The sequence below is a fragment of the Equus caballus genome, chromosome 22 (genome assembly GCF_041296265.1).
Source record: "Equus caballus isolate H_3958 breed thoroughbred chromosome 22, TB-T2T, whole genome shotgun sequence".
Classification (NCBI taxonomy): domain Eukaryota; kingdom Metazoa; phylum Chordata; class Mammalia; order Perissodactyla; family Equidae; genus Equus; species Equus caballus.
The window spans coordinates 33,028,085-33,044,810 of record NC_091705.1 but is presented as its reverse complement, the minus strand read 5'-3'; the positions used below and the strand labels follow the sequence as shown (position 1 = coordinate 33,044,810).

Sequence of the window (16,726 nt, the reverse complement as noted above, 5' to 3'; positions counted from 1 at the left end):
GTCAGGATCCTTAAGCAGTGAGATATTCTACATCTGCCACTCCTTCTAGTCTGCCCCCACCTCTTCTGCTCACAGTATCAGCAGGACCCCTCGTACTACTTCTGCCCTATCAGCTATAATGATATTATTTTTACTGCTGCTACTCAACAGATGCTGCTGCAGGATTTGTAACAGCATCACCGCTGGTTCTGCCTGTGTTGTTCTTACTGCAAATAATAGCACTGCCGCTACCACTTCTTACTGGCTTCCTCTTTCTCCTCCTGCACGTCTTCCTCTCGCTCCTCCAAAGCTCCCAATATTTATTGCTCTAGGCCTAAATCTTCTGCCATGCCCTCTGCAGGCATTATTTACAGATGGGGAATTGAGGCTCAGAGCTAGGAAATATCTCATGTATAATCACGAGGCTGACAAGTGGTCTGGGTCATTTATTTCAAGTCCAGTGTTACTTTCGAATTCATACAGAGAACTGGCAGCTGGGAGCCTATTAGTGTTTAGAATGTCTCTATGCCAAGGGTGGTCCCTGGATCACCTGGAAATGTGTTAGAAATGTGGAATCTCAGGCGCCACCTCAGATCTTCTGAATCAGCGTTTGGTTTGGCTGCGTGTTCAAGCTTGCAAAGCACTGAAAACACCCACGAATCCATTGTGACGTTTAATCCTTATAACCCCTTGAGAAATAGAGCAGATGACTCTGTTCCAGCTTGGGTCAGGCAAGGAGTTCAGAAGCAGGAGCGTGAGCTCACAACGATGAGTGTGAACAACAAGCTAGTACGGCAATGCCCTTTCTGTGGGGGTCAAGATAAAGATGTTGTGAGAGGTGGGGTTCTGAAGGGGGCCATGTGGAGCCAGCCAGACAGGTGACAGAGGTGAATCTGGATGTAGGGCCTTTGTACATGAACTTACGGAAGAAGATTTGTTAACATTGTAAATAACTTGGTGGGCTGTGTGTTGGAGAGTACAATGAGGGACAATAGACCAGCAGCTGCCCATAGAGACTACAGCTTGGGCATCTCTTCCCCTAGGAATAAACCTTTTGAAGGAATACTAAACTTGAATTGATGGTGGGCACCCTGCCTGAGGATTTCTGGCCTTAGCACACACCCTGAGCCCAGGTGTGCCAGGAGCCCACCTGGGCTCACAGACAGATTCCCTTGGCTTCTTACTCCTTGGCATGCAACTCCACACCGTGCCTGACTGTTGTTGCCTGTGAGTGTTTCTGGTGAAGTCTGTTCAAGCACAGGTGAGGACTGTTTACCATGAGTGCCCTTGGAAGCTCTCCCTTCATGGCCTCGTGCACAATGAAATTCAGGGTTTCTCTGAGAAGGAAACACTGTGGTAAAAATAGCATTCCTCCAGGTTATCAAAGGAAGGAGGTAATTGCAAGATGAACTCAAGACAAGCAGCTGACAGCCTTGCTCCCTCTCCTGCTGTGTATCTTCTCTTTACACAGATTCAACCCATCACCACTGTCTTCTTTCCTTAAAACAGAAAATACGATAACGTCACTCTCTGGTTTAATTCCTGAGATGGCTTCCCACTGCTTCTCTCATAAAGCCTGAACCCCCTTATCATGGCTTTCAAGGCCCTTCACTATCTGACCCCAACTCACCACTCAGGCTGTTCCTTCTGTCTGGAATTCTTTGGCCCAATCTGCTCAGAAGCTTCTTACTCCCATTTCATGTCATAAGCAATGCCAATGTCTGCCCAACACCAAAGTCTGGGCTCCTAACCATCATACCTCCTAAAACCTCCCCTTCAGAAGGGGCTAGTGGTAGGGTGAGGGTTCTCAGGGGTGAATGTTAGGGTTAGGTTTGAACTTCTCCCAGAGAGACCACCATGTTGGTGGCCAGGAGCACCCTGGTGTGTCTATTCCAGACAGGCAGCTGGACTGTCTGATGGACAAAATGGAGCAAAAACAAATCTACACAATGGAGCCATTGATCACTGTCACAATGTGCAACCAGCTGTGGCCTGGAGAGCATACATTTTTCAGAGAGGTTCCCCTGGGGAAAGAGAATTCCTTGATCTGAGGCTCTTAAGAGCGTGCTGAGGGTTAGGCAGTGTGAGGGTGGTTCTTTCCTGATGACATTTCGGAGACAGTTTTGCACTGCATCAACTTAAAAATGTCTCTCCTTCTGCTCTTGGAATTAGGATTGCTATTTCTCCCCTGCAGGGTGGCAACGTTTCCATCTTCCACCCGGCAATCTAATATCTTTTCTGCCCTGTTCATCGCAGTTTTCTAGTGTAATTGGGATGCAGTTTTCCCCATCCATTGTGATAGTTTGCTGATGGCAAAATCCAGTCTTTGGGTTCTGGAACTATTTTAATTTGTACAGTTTTCACACTTTTTCTCTAAAGAGTTTTTGCAATCTTTACACCCTGGCATGCTGCTTTATTTGTTGCTGCTTTTGTTTGTTTGTTTATTTAATTCCAAGTGCTTGCGTTTTGATGGCATTGTTGAATAGTGGCCTGAGCAGGCACCTCTTTCTTTGTGTCTGACTTTGATAAGTCTGTCCTGTCTCTTTCACCACTAAATATGAAGTTGACTGTTAGTCACTCTCTGAGCCCTCATCCTGAGTTTCTCTATAGCACCGATCACTCCTTTTTTTGTTGTTTATCTGTTTATTTCGTTACCACTTGTCTCCACCCATTGAATGTAACCTCCATGTGGGCAAGGACTTTGTCTCGCTCCCGTTGTGTACCCAGGCATATGGCAGGTACTCATAAATGATTGTGGATATAATACATGATTTTTCTCTCTCATTAAGAAAGGCTTCTTTTTTTTCTGGATTACAAAAACATTGTTTTTCTTCATAAATTGATGTTGAATTTTGGCAAATACATTTGGAAATCTTTTGGGATGAACTTTGACTGATGGATAAGATTAATTACATTAGAAGAATCTTAACTGTAATCATCTTTGAATTTCTGGAATAGATTCTTCTTAGTAGTAGTATATAATTCTTTAGAAATTGACATGCTGATCTGCAGTTTTGGTTTTGATTTTGTTTTGTTACAGTTCTGCTTTCTGCATCAGGCTCTGATGTTATTAACTTCTTGTAAACTTCCAGCCGTGAGATCAGCCCCCAAACCAGCAATGCATGAAGCTGCCCATTTACTCTCAACGCTAGCAAAGCTCTGTATTATCATTTTAAATTCTCTTTACTACTTAGAATAGCAAACCTAGATGCTAATTTAAATTTGCATGTGCTTGATTTCTAATGAGGTTGACTCTCTTCTCTCCCCAGTGATGATATGTATCTCTGTGAATTTCCTATTCATGTCATTTGTCATTTTTTCCTATTTGCATGTTTATCCTTTTTGTTGATTTGTAAGAACTTTTTCTATATTAAAGACATTAACTTTCTCTGCCATATATATTTCTCATTTTATTGTTTCCCTTTTAATAACATTGATGGTAGATTTTAACATTTTTAAAACCTGATTTTTAAACTCTATCAGTCTGTTTTGTAAGGTACACTTCCTTCATTTATTTGCATGTTTAAAAAGTCCAGACCAGAGATCAAACAAGCCAGCTTTATTTGCTTCTAATTACTTTATGATTTTATTTATTTTTCATTTGACTACTTAAACGGATGAGGTTTCTCCCTATCCACAGTCCACACACAGACTTCTCCTTAAACCTCAGAGTGCACAGACCCCACCTCTGTAAGGTGTATGAGGGAAAATACACTGGTACTGAGAGTGAGATGGATGGCACAGGGCCAGTACAGGGAGGCTGTACGGAGGGAAGCTGCAGGATTTCCCTGGGGCTGGACAGAAGCTGAGTCCTCCCTGGAGTCACCATGTTCTTATTCAGATGTGAGGGACCAGGTGAGGCAATTCAGATTCCCAGGACACAGAACTTAAAGAAGTGCTGGCTCTTGGGTGCAGACTTACAAGAACCTTCAATTTTGCTCCCTGGACTGTTGCCCTCCTCCACCCCATGCCCTGGGGGAGAGCATCTCCCCAAACAGGGTCATTGGCTCCTTCCCATGAGCCCTAAGTTACCCCACCGGCCTCAGCTCAGAATTCTCCCGGGTCCTGCATGACTCATGCTGCATGTGGCCTCCTCGCTGTCATCCTTGGCCTGCAGTTCCTTCCATCATGGGTTTCATGAAAGGTAGGGCAGTGCAGTGTGGTGAGCACTAGACCTAGAATCAAACAGTGTACACATGAGATCTGATCTCTCACTTCCTGGTTGTGACATGTCCGTGGCTTTCTTCTCCTCCCCACACTCTGTAATATGGAGTCACACCTGTTCTGCCCACCACCTCCGTTGTGGTCTGGGTCAAGTCAGGTCTATACTTTGCAAATGGCAAAGCTCTATAAATATGTCCATAATTTCTATTATTGCAACTAAAAATTAATATTGACATCAACGGGTTCATTTAATGTTGGAGGCTGCTGCCGCCGGCCAGTATTAACATCAAGGCTGTTAGAAGCATCCACACAGCAGGAAGGACATTTGGGGACGTGACAACCAAAAAGGAATGAATTCTGTTTCCTCTGAGAGTTCCTGTCAATGGCAGGATCCTGTCAGTTTATAGATGAAAATCTAAATATTTAGAAACTCTAAGCCCCTGCCTGAAAATAAGGATTAAAAATGAATATTTATGACCTGATAGTTCTGTAATTCTGTCCTCAAATGCTTCCCTCAGTGACATGTACAAGCCTGTTGTCACCTGCTTTTTGAGGAGCCAGAGCCCAGTCAGGCAGTGTGCCACCAGCTCTGCGACCTAGAAAAAGTCACTCACCATCTCTGAGCCTGTCTCGTCAGCAGTAAATTGAAAGAGTAATACTTATCTCAAAGTGTTCCTCTGCAAATTAAATCATACAGTGGATACTGGGGAGCCTAGCATAGCACCAGGCACACAGTAGGTGCTCAAAAACGTGAGTGACCTCCGTATCTATATGTCCTGCTTTGGGTGCGATCTGTGTCTTTATTTATTTATTTTTTTTAACCAGAATGTGGCTGAAGTCTCAATGTTTTGTTTTTAAAATTTTTTTTTTTATTTTGGTAAAATGCACATAACATAAAATTTACCATCCTAACCGTTTTTAAATGTACAATTCAGTGGTTAAATGCATTCATAATTCTGTGCAACTGTCACTGCCATCCATCTCCAGAACTCTTTTCATCTGATAAAACTGAAATTCTATACCCATACCCATTAAATAATAGCTCCCATTTCTGTCTCTATGAATTTGACTACTCTAAGTACCTCATTTAAGTGGAATCATATAGTATTTGTCTTCCTGTGATGGCTTATTTCACTGGGCATAAGGTCCTCAAGGTTCATTCATGCCTTAGCAGGTGTCGGAACTCCCTTCCTTTTAAAGACTGAATACTGTTCCATTGTATGTATGTACCACATTTTCTTTATCCATTCACCCATCAATGGATACTTGAGCTGCTTCCACATAAGTCTCAGTGTTTTTTTATACTCTATTTAAATGTCCTGTAAATTGAATTAAGAGCCTTTTATCAAAATTGAGCAGAACCTGTCTTCTTTTTACCAAAATTCCAGAATTGCCATTTCCTGCCCAACTCTCTTGCTGGTCTGTCTTTAATTGTCCTTCTTCATTTGGGAGCACAGCCGAGGTTCTGAAGGGTCTTCTCCTCCTTGAAGTTTGGACCCTCCGTTCCTTTATTACAATTTGGGTTCTTAGAGAAGCAAGGGACCTTTGGAGCCTCCTGGTGCAGGGTCTCTCAACTATCCTCCCTTCTCCCATCAGCCTGAAGACCAACTGCGTCAAAATCCCAGAGGGAGGAGAGGATAGCTAACAATGCTAATGCCCTGGCCACATTCTAGACCAACTTACTTGGAGCCCCAGCCTCAGACCGCCTCCCATCTGATCCTTCTAAGGTGATGCCAGTCTTGTCCCTGGTTCACATGGGCAGGGGTAAGAAGGGTCAAACCCAGCAGCTCACCTGGGCACAACTGTCAATGCTCCTTTGATGAAAGGACTGATTCTGGAACTTACTAGTCAGTGTGATTTAGGCTCCTAACTCTCCTTCCCTTGAACAAGGGACTGGGCTGGAATTTCAGGCACTGGTCTTGGCAATTCGGGGCTGGAGGACTGCCCTGGGCACTGAAACTTAGGTTTATTCATTCATTCAACAAATATTTATTGAAGGACTATTCTGTGCCCTAAAGACTAGGAATACTCCAGTGAACATAGCAGATATGATCCCTGCTTGCCTGTTGCTTAGAGTCTGATTGGAGTGGCAAGTATTAATCAGAGAGACAAACAAATGAATGTGAAATTGCACATGTAAGATGGGCTGTGAAGCTTTGCGTCAAAGGTTGCTTTAGGGGAGGATATGAGGTAGCATGTGAATTGCTTTTTCTTAGTGTTCTTTCTGTAAGTGGTACCTTGGCTGTAGCTGTTAAGACTATAGTGGAAGAGTAGAAGAAGCCATGTGACATAAGACTGAGGCATCAGGGCTTAGACCCTGAGTCACAAAGAAAATGTTAGCGAATGGTGGTGTCTTTTTAATGTTCTTATTCCTTCGCTGTCAGATGGTGCAGATCCCGCACCCCACCCCCATCAGCCCATCCCGACTGAGGCCCAACGCCCTGCCCCGCAAGGCTGCTACTTCGTACAATTCTACGGGCGCTATCCACATGGATATAATGTGAATGATGCTCCCTAGAGTTGTGCTAAATGATAGTTCTGGTTCTTTCAGAGCCAATCGTGGCACATTTAACTTAGGCAGGGAAGTCTCTCCTGAGGAAGTAACAATAGAGTCAGGAACTGAAGGAAGAAGAGACATTAAGCAAACAAAGGAAGGATGGAAGAGTGTGCTGTGCAGAACATGGCCACAAGCCCTGTGGTGGGAGACGCAGGGTTAGTACCAGGTGTAGGGAGAAAGCTGGTGTGGTCTGAGGGCAAGATCAAGGGGACATGTGGTCACTGGCATGGCATGGGAACGACAGCAGAGACCAGACCCTCCAGGATCTGTGGGCCACAGTGTATGTAGTTGTTTTATCCTAAGTGCAAACCATTGAAAGACTGTAACATTTTCACGGTAATAGTGGTACATGCATTTATTGAGTGTTACTATGTCCAAGGCACTGTTTCAAGGGCTTTATAAGTATTATCTCAATCATTTCCTCATTTAGACTTATGAGATAGGGACTTCATTGTCTCCATTTAACAGGTGAGAAAATCAAGATGCCAAGAAGCTAAGGAACTTGTCTGAATTCTCACAGCTAGTAAATGGCAGAGCTGCCCATCTTAACCACTGCAGGAAACTGTCTCCTAGTTTTGAGAAGGGGTGAGTAGGGGCTAGTATTGTTTTGGGGTACAGCAGGAAAAACTCAGCCTGTCTACTGAGGGAGTGCCCACCCCTCTGCCATGGACACAGCCAGACAGGGCAGTGTGGTGTGCCTGTATGTACATGTGGCTCAAGGGGAAGACTTGACACCTGGCACAGACGCTGGCCTCTGTCACCGGCCCTTATCTGGAGCTGGTGCCTGAGGACTGTGACAAGGGAGAGAAGGCTTTATCAGCCCACACAGCTGCTTCCTGGGCTGGTTCCCCAGGCGGAGTTACATGGCAGTGAAATGAAGGAATCAGCATTCAATTCTGCTTCCTGGACAAGCTGTCCTGCCTTGGGGAGCACCAGGTGCCCACTTGAATTAATGTGGTTTGGAGTCCGCACTTTGGGTGAATCCATTGTTCATAGCGGGCAGGGTGCAGGACTCGGGATGGAGAAGAATGGATCATGGACACAGAGAGAGGAGGGGACACACAGGCAGCTACTGAGTTGGGGGTGCCAGTATCTTTTGGCTGTTTGCTGAGGAAAGAGCAAGGAATGGATTGAAGATGCAAATGAAATGATTATGTAGGTGAGATCAGGGAAATATACCTTTTAAGAAACCAAAGTCCCTCAAAATAGCTCAGGTGGTTTTTACAGACAATCCTAGGTAGTGGATGAAAAACGATTTTGGGGGTCCGGCTCCATGGCCGAGTGGTTAAGTTTGCGCGCTTCGCTGCGGCGGCCCAGGATTAGGATCCTGGGCGCAGACATGGCACCGCTCGTCAGGCCACGTTGAGGCAGCGTCCCACATCCCACAACTAGAAGAACCTGCAACTAAGATATACAACTATGTACAGGAGGGGTTTGGGGAGGTAAAGCAGAAAAAAAAAAAAAAAAAAAGATTGGCAACAGTTGTTAGCCCAGGTGCCAATCTTAAAAAAAAAAAAGAAAAGAAAAGCGATTTGGTGTCATGGGCGTGTAGTCAGAAAGTCAAATATCCAGATTTCTGTCTTTCTTTCTCTTCTCCATTGTCTTTGCTTCCTGCCTCCTTTAGTCTGTCTTCCCCATCCTCTTTTCTGCACACTGACTTTATTCTTGGCGTGGGTGTTGATTTCCCTGCCACCTGCTTCAAAGAATGTATGTCTTCAGCCTTCAATGGGACTAACTCTGGCCCCCACCACCTCTGGGCCTTTGACTCCAACCCACCCTTTTGACTTAGCCCAGTCTCTGTCCTCTGAGCAACTGAAGGCAAGTTGGCAGATGTGTCCATGCCACCATGGACTCATTGACTCAGAAATGGCAACTGTGGTTCAGGGAATGGGCAAGGAAGCTTTCGACACAGAGATTCAGGATGGAGAGGGCATGGGCCACCATTAAAACTCTCCAGGAGCACCCAGGTTTGGAGACAGGTAGTGCACCCCTCCTCTGTGGGCTCTATTTGTTTTCGAACCACTCTCACAGTTCTTGAATTCTGTCTTTGGAGGCAAAATCTGGGCCCCTGGATTGTTTGTCATTGAAAGAAAGAGCCAGGCTCAGAGAGCCAGTAACTGATGGAGAACTCTCCCCACACAGGTTAGGCAGCCCAAGGCAGTGTGACTGAGCCACTCCATCACCCCAACCGAGGCTAACAATGAGCCCAGTAATAGAGCGATAAGACGAGAAGCCAGTCCAAACAGGTCTCCCTGGGAGTGTTTCTATATTTACATTCAGAGCGCTTCAAAGAGTATTTCGATTGCTTTTACTTTAGCAAACATCTTTCATGCAAATTTTGATATTTTTCAATGAAGAAGCCTTCATCCGAATCAATGGAATGATTCTTTCCACCTCCCACGTGAAACACCCAGTGCCTTTTAGATGCATACCTTATACATGCTAAAGAGAGAGTCTCTGAGTTGCCTATTTCACATTTGAAGGATTTGTGAGTTCTGCCTCTTGATGGGAGGCTGGAATTCCAGGAGAGAACCTCATCAAGAGTTTGTGTTACTTTAAATATTAGACCAGCAGTATGCCTTGTGTCTGAAGCTCTGCTGGGCCCCCAGCTCTAATCCCTCTACTTGAAGAGCAATGGATTTCAAGATCTCAGGCTTCATGGGAGGCTAACACTAAAGGCTGCACCTGCCAAAGCTCTGGGGTCACCTCCTTCAGAGATCACTGCTTATAATAGCTTTTGATGTCTTCAAATCAGCCCCACACCCCTGAGGTCCAGGTTGGGGGCAGCCTTGCTGGGTGGGCAGTGGTCACCTTCCTAGACAGTGCCTCAACATCCTAGATTTGTGTTCATTTTTCCTGCCCACTGCCTGGTCCATGTCCCTTGTTTGCCCCTGACTTGTCCAGCAGGAGCCCTCAAACAAAGCCTGATAGGGGGGTTGTTAAGCTGGACAACTGACAAGGAGGTTGAGTCCAAAGGCTGGGGTCTGCAGCACCCTGTGGACTCAGAGGGCATGGAGGTGGACCCCAGGTGCCAACCTGTCCTCCCAGGTGCCAACCTGTCCTCCCAGGTGCCCAGAGCCCAGAGCCTTGGCATAATAGTCCCAGGAGGTCATGGGCCCCTGCATCTCTGGCCTGAGTTGCAGTAGTCATTGATCACCTTTAAGGACAAAGGGTTCAGCCCTTCCTTCCAGCCAGTCCTCACCATCTGGTCTGTCTCAGGGATTCTCAGTCTGATGCTGCTCATGACTTGCAGTGGCCCACATTCCACCCAGACCAGAAACTTAAGTCTTACAAGGACTCACAGGGGTCTACATGACCCCGTTCAACCCTCTCACCCCATCTCCCACTCTTCCCCCCTTTGCTCACTGGCCTCCAGCCATGCTGGCCTCCTTGCTGTTCCTCAGTTCATCCAGGCCTGATCCCAATAAGGGTCCTGTTCTCTCTGCTTGGGAAGCTCTTCTCCTAGTTACCCACTTAGCTAACTCTGTCACCCCCATAAATTCCTTGCTCAAGTCTCACTTTCTCAATGAGGCCTGCCCAACCCGGTCAATACTACAGCACTCTTGTGCCCCTTACTCTGTTGTTTTCTTCTTCTTTCTTTTCTATGGTTTGTGTTCATTGCTAACATACTAAATAACTGACATATTATGTTTTTTATAATTTTCTCCCCTCCTTTCACAGGCTTGGAAACTAGAAGGTAAACTCCAGGAAGGCAGAGATTTTTATTGGTTTGCTCACTGACATATCTCAAGTGCCAAAAAAAATGGGTAATTTGTATTACTACTCAATAAATAATTGTTGACTCAAGTTGAATGAGTCTATGGTTTACCCAAAATACTGTCAAAGACCTTCTCTAGTGTTGTAAGTTTAGGCCTGCCTGACCTACTTGATATCCTACGGAGGTCTGGGCATTTCCAAGGGTTCTTATACACATGGACACATTTCAACTTGACAACAAGCCTTTTCTGTTGATGATGAAACTGAGTCTTGTCGAAAGTCACTCAGCTGCTAAGCGTCATGGCCGAAAACCAGCCCCGGGCACCCAAGATCATGTCCACATTGTTACATGTTTCAGAATTCAAAGTTCATCCTTTTGTTCCCTTCAAGTCTTTACTGCTAGGATTCAAAACAATTTCTTTCTAGTCTGAAGCCCCTTCCATGTGAAAGAGAGAGGAGGGGTTATGTCTATTAAAAAAACATAAGAATCCAAGAAGTATGTTTTCCTATGAGGCAAAAAAAAAAAAAGAAAGAAAGAAAAGTCCCAAAGCCAATTTCCTTTCCAGTTTGCAGCTTGGCTTCTCCCTACGGTCAGAGTCTAATGAGGTATGGCCCTGGAAGATCAGGCGATCAGACTGTTCACTGCATGGGTGTCACTCTGCCATCCCCAGCTTAGGACACCAAGTCATTGCCTTTGCAATCAGCCCTGCTCACATGTGCCATGTTGAGTCAATGGAATTGCAGGAAGAGCTGAGAGTGGAAGCCAGCCTTGTCTGACTCCTCTACCCATGTCTGGCAGCAGTACCCACAGGCAGAATCACAGAGTGAATAAGAGGGACTGAGGTTCCTCTCTCCAGAGGTGTTCTGGATGATTCCCTGATGACCCGTGGCATTGCCTCTAGGGGCATGTCTCACTCAGATGGGACAGAAGGAAGCATTGTATAGAAGATGGCAGAGTTGGTGATGACAAGTTAGAGTTCCTTGGGAGATGAATCCTATTGGCCACTGTGAAGGATTGGGATAGGAAGGGAAGAAGGTGCCAGAATCTCTGAGGAGCTGGAGCATCAAATCTGTATCTTCATCCACAGAGGACGTGGGCTTTCACAAAGGGGAGAAAGCACTTAGACCCCAGTTAGCAACCTGTCAATTCTGGGGTAGACTGCGAGGGTGAGGGTGAGGGATTGGAACATATGGCATGTGTCTCTGTAGAGATAATAAGCCTGGGCACTACCCTTCTGTCAGTGAGCACCCAGGGGAGGAAAGAGAAGCCTCGTCGGGGTGTCAGGAGACCTGGGCTGCCCCTCAAGGGTGTCCCTTTAACCCTTTAGCATCAATTTAGTGTCCTGTAGGGGAGGGAAGGCATTGAAGCTGTGGTCCACAAGGTCCTGCTGCCCTCGGCTGAGCTGTGGCCAGGCTGAAGGACAGCAGCTCTGGTCTCTCTCTCTGACAGCTTGGTGAAGTCCCCTGAGGCAAGAGAGAGGACGTGGACAAATAGCACATACGCCTGCCTGCAGGCTGAGAGGAAACCCTAACTCCGGGGCACTGCCAGAAATGTGGGAGGGAAGCACCAGTTCAATTCAGTTACTGACATCAGTGCCACCCTTGTCACTACTAGATGCTTTGTCACAAGAACTGTTCTGTCCACTCACAGCTCCTTGTTTTACAGATGAGAACCGAAAGCTCAGGGCTGTCACTGCTTGTTCTAGGCCATACATTCTCAATACAGATGCTATCGCCCACAAGAGGTGACATTTGTTCTTAGGGAGGATGAAAACATCCTCCTCTTCTTATGTAAATGCATCATATGCACAAAGTACATGAACAGCTATGTGTAGAGTCCGTATACAGCTATACAACATACCCATAGAATTAAAATTTCATGGAAATTAAGAAAAAAAAGTCTAAATAGGTTTCTTAGGAGGTGATAATGAAAAAAAAAAGGTTGAGAAAGCTTGGTCTAGACCAGCACTCTCTAGCCACTAGTTACACGTGACTATTGAGCACTTGAAATGTGGCTAGTTTGAATCAAGATGTGTAGGAAGTAAAATTCACACCGGATGTCAAACACTTGGTAGGAGATACAGAATGTAAAATGTCTCATTAATAATTTTGTGTTGACTGTGTGTTAAAATAATAACGTTGCGGATATCTTGGGTTAAATAAAATATATTATTAAAATTAATTTCACCTGTTTCTTTTAAATTCTTTTAGTCTAGCTCCTAGCAAGTATAAAATTACAAATGTGGCTCCCATTCTGTTTCTAGTGGACAGTGCTGCGCCAGACTACTACCACCTATTAAGAGGAGGCATCAGGATTTGTACGCGAGTTTTCTGACTCCCTCCCAGGTTGTTTTGTTATCTCACAGCTATCTTCTTGGAGAATATCTGCTTACTGTGAGACCCTAGGCATGCCTCTTGACCTCTCTGAGCCTCGGTTTCTCCTGAGTGCTCTTGTAATGAGTATAAATGTAGAAGCTCCCTTCAGCTGTGAGGTTCCATTCTGGTCCCAGCCGAGGGCCTGGGTCACTGCGGATAGGAGGATGTCAGTTCCCTGATGGCCTGTTTCACCAGAAATGACAGTTCCCCAAATAGCAATGTCACCTGCTGTGTGTTTGCTTTGGGGGAAATACCACATGGGCAAGATTAGAAAAAGGGAGAGCTTCTAACCTGAGACCAGCAGAAGAGAGTGTTAGAATAAATGACCGTTTTAACCAAGAAGAGAAAAAAACAAAAGCTTTCATCTCTTGTAGGAAGGAGGAGATATAACCAAAAAATAGACTTTCACAAAACCTTCCCATAATAATAGAGGCTAATACAACATCATACAAATGTGTTCTGCTGGATTGAATTGATGCTCAGATCTCCAATATGCCCATCTTTTTATTCCTTTCCTGGTGCCTAATTTGGGAGGGGAGAAAATCAATTCTATTTTAATTTCATGAGAAAAAATGCTGAATGAAAGAAAAACGCAATAAAGTGAAACTTCAGCCTTCAGCCCCCTGCTGACCCAGAATGTGTGATGGGAAGTCCAGTCTAGGGCAGGGCCCTTAGTCTCCCTCCGCTTTCCGAATGTACTTCCACCTCAATTCTCCTTAACTTTGGCTTCCATATCCCCAAGTCTCTAACCAGGAGCTCTATCCATCCCTCCAAACTCTAGGCGGCTCCTCTCACTCCAGCTAGTCCTTCAAAAGACACCTTCCCACAGCAGTGTCTGGTCTCCCAGGCCCTGGAAACAAGACTGGCCATTCTTCTTGATGACAGCAGGGCACTGAGAAAAGCAGGTGGATTCTAGATTCCTTTGGCTGGGTTCCAAGCCTGGCTCTGTATCTTACTATCTGTGAGAACCCTGGAAAGTTACTTCTCCCTAAGCCTCAGTTTCCTTATCTGTAAAGTGGGTATAATGACGGTTCTAGCCTCATAAACTTGTGATGATTGAGTGATGCATGGAGAGGGCTTGGCACGGCTCCCAGCAAACACTGAGTGGTAAATATTAACCCATATTTTTATTATTGTAATGAATTCCTACAAAGAGATGGGGAGCGGAGGGTTGAGCCTTTGGCTTCTGACCTGTGGTTCCCTGATTCCAGACTGGCCAATCAATGTGACTTAGTACACATTTTTTTGTTTGTTTCCTGTTAAAAAATATTTAATATAAAAATAATTTTCAACTTACAGAAAGATTGCAAAATTAGCACAGAGAGTTCCCATATACCTGTCACCCAGCCTCCCCTAATGTTAGCATCATACCTGACCATAGGAAAATGATGGAGACCAGGAAATTAACTGTGATGAATGTTATAAACTACCATGTGATGAATAGTATAACCTATAGACCTTATTTGAATTTTACTTGTTTTCCCAATAATGTACTTTTCTCAATTCCCAATTCAGTTCAGGATCCCACATTGCACTTGGTTGTTATTACTTCTTTGTGTCCCCTAACCTGCAATAGCTCCTCAGTCTTTCCTTGTCTTTTATGATCTTAGCAATGTTGAAGAGTATTGGTCTATTCTGGTCTATTTTATAGACTGTCCTTTAATTTAGGTTATGCATTTTTGGCAAAAATACCACACGAGTGATATGCCCTTCTCAGAACGTCTTATCGGGAGGCACCTCCTGTCCATATTTCTCATTACTGGAGTTGTTGACTTTGATCACTTGGTTAAGAAGGTAGCATGCATTTACTGAACATCTGCTCTGCTTCCTTTTTTGGGATGCAAGGGTGAATAAAATGTTACCCATGATCTCAAGAAACTCTCCAGTCTAATGGGCAAATGGAGTTCTACTTACTATTGCTATGTAACAAACCACCCCAAAAGTTAGCAGTACAAAGCAACAATTTGATTTTGCTCGCAGATTCTGTCCATCAGGAATTTGAAAGGGCTTGGCAGGGATGGCTTGCTTCAGCCCCATGATGTCTAGGGACTTAGCTAAGAAGACTCAAATGGCCAAGAGTGACAAGACAGCTGAGGACTGGAATCATCTGAAGGCTTTCTCACTTACTGATCTGGTGCCCAGACAGGTAAGACTCAAAGACTGGACGCAGCTAGGGCTGTCAACAAGAGTGTCTACACATGGCCTCTTCATGCGCCCAGTGCTTCCTCACAGCATGGCGGTTCCAGGGGGGCCTGACTTCCTACCCAGAAGCTTAGATGTTGTAGACACGAGTAAGCTACATTGCCTTTTATGACCCAGTCTCAGAAGTCACACAGCGTCATTTCCTCCACATTCTATTGGTTGAAGCAGTCACAATCCTCCTAGACTCAAGAGGGGGGACATGAGCTCCTTCTTGGTGGGAGGAGTATCAAAGGATTAGTGGCCATTTTTAAAAACCACCAAAAATGGAAAAGCACTGAAGGATCTTTCTACTGATACAGGTTTGGAAACAGCCCCAAGGGGACAAGAACTTCCCCAACTTGGGCCTCATTCATTATTAAATACATTATTTAATTGAGCACCAACTATGTATCAGACAGGCATGGACTCAGCTGCCAAGGATGCTTGCCAAGTCCTTCCTAGGGGTAGCAGGCCCAGGCACACCCACTACAGAGCCTGGTGGTGTGACATTTGCAGGCATCCACCACCAGTCCTCCCCCTGGCAACTGGTTACATGTGGCCATGCACAGAAGGCCAAGGGCAAGGTGGCAGGGCAGAGTGGAAAATGCTGGACTTTGCCATCAGAATGACTTCATTTCAAACCCAGCTGTACCGCATTCTGAGTTTGTTACATTTCCATTCTTAATCCTCATTTATTCAGTAAACCTCATTGACTCCTACTCTGTGCCAAGCTGGGTGCTGGCAGTTATAGCAGTGAATAAATAGCATCCAGGCCGTGCCCTCATTGAAGGATTTCCCAGGCTGTCTCTGCCAGAAAGGCCATTGCTGGGGCTGCAAGGTTCCGGGGAGCAGGGTCCAGGGATTACTCAACTTCTCTCTCGTCTCTCCATGCCCAAAGCCAACAGGAGAGGAATTGGTCACACAACTCAGCAAGTTAACCAGGTTACACTCAGCAGAACAGAAACCAGCTGAGTGTGAAGTTGGACGGCAAGCCGCTTACATTCAGAAACCCGAGAAATATTGCAATGCAGACTAAAAGCAATTGGGAATATCACCAGACAGACTCATAAAGCAAGAAGGTTTCTGTGAAAATAACAAACTCATAGCACCCAGGACACCCTAGCATGAGATTAAAAGCTGAAAGGAGGTTTAAGCTTCGTACTACTAAGCTGCATTATGACAGTTTAGGAAGAAGGAGCTTAGAGCCGGCAGAGTTGATGATGACCCCATTGTGGGAGTAAGACTGCGTCTTTGGAATTCAGAGCAGTTGGAAAGTGTGACACTGTCAGAATATCCCTCCCACGTGGGAGAGGAGAGGAGGAGACTGCGAAGCAGCCCAGTGGTAAGGACTGGAGGGGCTGAGGGGCTGGCAGGCAGAGCATGTATTGACAGGAACACACTCGCTTGAAGTCTGTCTGGGAACCGAGGGCGGGATGGTGAGGTAGGGAAGAGAGTGGGGCATGCGTGCTGGACACTCGATAAATGTTCATTCTTGTTATTATCACCTACTGGCCAACCTTGCAGTTTTGGTTGCTGCATGGTGAATCCTAATGACCCTGTACCAGCTGGATTCTGAGCTTGCTTCTTCCTACTGTTTGATCCCAGAGCCACCAGAAAACCAGCTCAAGTTAGAGAACAGGGTATTGATTGGAATCAGTAAAAGCTGTGTTGGGCCAACAAGCCGACCTCCCTTCCGCAATGCCTCTTTGATCCGTGACTTGGGAGTCCACACAAGACTAGAACAAGCTGCCT

At 45.5% G+C, this 16,726-nt stretch overlaps 1 protein-coding gene and 1 long non-coding RNA gene across 18 annotated transcripts in view; one reads left to right on the top strand and one right to left on the bottom strand.

Moving 5' to 3' along the window:
* The window catches only part of PTPRT (protein tyrosine phosphatase receptor type T), a 1,024,383-nt gene that overhangs the window by 736,962 nt on the left and 270,695 nt on the right, over positions 1-16,726 (top strand). The window lies entirely within an intron of this gene.
* LOC138920242 (uncharacterized) lies at positions 411-15,105 on the bottom strand. The gene is made up of 2 exons (XR_011431082.1): positions 14,921-15,105; positions 411-1,478 (listed from the first exon to the last, which is right to left on the bottom strand). It is a non-coding gene; the product is annotated as an uncharacterized lncRNA (long non-coding RNA).